We start from the raw sequence: 2,500 nt of genomic DNA, 5'->3' as shown, positions 1-2,500 counted from the left end.
TATATATATATATTATAATATATGATATTATATATATTATATATAACACTAAAACCAAACACACACACACATCAAATAAATATATATATACTATCATATCATATTATAATACACTACACACACACACACACACACAACACACACACACACACACACACACTGTCATATCTATCTATCTATCTATCTACTTGTGATATGTTCTTTTAATGATTACCACTTTTTAGATTCCTCATCACTTCCTTTAGCATTATTAGAGGAGGGTAGATAAACAATAATTCGTAAATATTAATATACTTACAATACTTCTCACAATAAATGAAAATTAGTTTTTTTTCCTGGTGTCACTCTCTTTTCACGAATTCAGAGAAAACAGGAAGTCGTTCTTAAAGCGGAAATACCAATTACGATGACTCGAAAGGAAACGAAATTTCAAAATGAAAATACCTTTGATATGTTACGAATTCCACAAGTATTAACAAGTCCCCGTTGACAAGGTATAAGGACTCACGAAAATGCATTAGCACCGTCTCTGTTCCCACCTTCGGCTTCTTGAGACAAGGAAGTGCTTCAGAACTTTCAAACTTTAATAACTTTTTATATATATAATAATTACGTATACATATATATTACTAATATAATATATATATATATATATATATATATATATGTGTATTTTTATTACATATTACAGTATACATACTCCTGCTCATCTCGTTCTTCTGTCTCTATACTCCATCTCATCTCTCTCTCTCTCTCATTATATATATATATATATTATATATTAATATATACTATATATATATATAATATACCATAATATAACCATACCACACATGCTAATAAATAAATATAATAAACATATCAGAAAACACATATGCGTGCGCACGCGTGTGTGTGTATGTGTGTGTTAGTGTGTGTATGTCCGTGTGTGTATGTGTATGTATGTATGTATGTGTGTATGGTATATATCTACAGACACACACACATATATATATGTTTATATATAACTTTTTTAATGATAGCGCATATAATGAATGACAGTATTACAAATCACTATGCTAGTATATGAAAACTGTATACATATCTTAATATAAACGATTATATATACTATTAATATATATATATATAATATATATATATTATTATTATCTTTATATATAAATTTCATTATACCTTTACTTTGTACGCCTTAGTTTGAATGTTTGCAAATTAATGATTTAATTAAGTCTGAAAGTCTTTTTTTATTTCCTAAATGAATACCTCCCCAGTATAATCATCAAAGACAAGTAGAGGTCAGTGGGAATGTGTCTAAATAGTTCCCTTTGGTTATGTTCTTGTTATGACGTGTGTGTGTGTATGTGTGTGACTTTTTGTCTTTCTCTCACTCTGTATATGCTTGTCTGTCTCTTTTACCTTTGTTAAGTTTGATTAATTATTTGATTGGTTCTATTTGATTTTTTGATGCATTGTACACTGAACTAAACAGTTGGTACAAATGAAAAGTAAAGTTATTTAAAAGGCTCAAAATACACGGAAATCGGTGACTATAGTCATAATACTATGACGTACGTATGATGTATGTATGTATGTATGCATGTCTGAGTGTGAGTGTGTGTGGGTATTTGTGTGATTACTTGCTTGTGTTAGCAGGCGTCTATGCATATATGTATATAGTTATATATGCCTTAATAGATAAATATGTAAATAAATGCAGACGCACACACACACACACACAAGTCAAAACCACACAAACATTACATACAGTATGAACTAATATGCACAAATAATACACATCGCGCACGCACGTACAGATACACATATAAGTTATAAACTCGTGCTACAGTAAAGTATTTTTAAAATAGATTTATTTAAACGACTTTTAGCAGCGGTAAAAAATATTTATTAAATTACTCTAATTTTGAGAGGTGCTATTTTGGATGATCTCTTTGATTGTATATTTCTAGACTCTCATAAATATCCTTGGTTCTTCTCCTTAAGCATAGGAATTGGGGTAGGTGGCTTGTAGGAAGCTGAGAGGACCATAAAAGTCTTGGTGGATACTGAGGCTCTTCATAAGTGACTCAGCCACGTAACCGGAAGTTCCGTTGACAGTTAGTAACCTCTGAGAGACCGTCAGAATCAGGACGTAGTAGGATTGTTGTTTGTCGCATCAGGCTTCCTCATGTCCGAAGTCGTTACCAGATGGTGGTCGTTTACGGGTAGTTGAAGTCATACTTAGCGGGTGCATAAGCAGGAGTAGGGGCAGAGTATCCATATGTAGGTTGACTGTCAGGAAGGGCGATAGTGGCGACCACAAGCAGCACAGTACAATGCCTCATGCAAATCAATAGTTTAGTCATTTCCAAATATATTTGACATCCTTTACCATATGATAAGATATCTTAAGATGAAAAAGACAAAGAAATTTCCTTCCTTTACAAAGCATCAGTCATAAACTCCTCCCTTATAAGCTCAGTTTATAAAAATGAACTATTCAATC

The sequence above is a fragment of the Penaeus monodon genome, chromosome 3 (assembly GCF_015228065.2).
Source record: "Penaeus monodon isolate SGIC_2016 chromosome 3, NSTDA_Pmon_1, whole genome shotgun sequence".
NCBI lineage: Eukaryota > Metazoa > Arthropoda > Malacostraca > Decapoda > Penaeidae > Penaeus > Penaeus monodon.
This window is presented reverse-complemented; position numbering follows the sequence as displayed.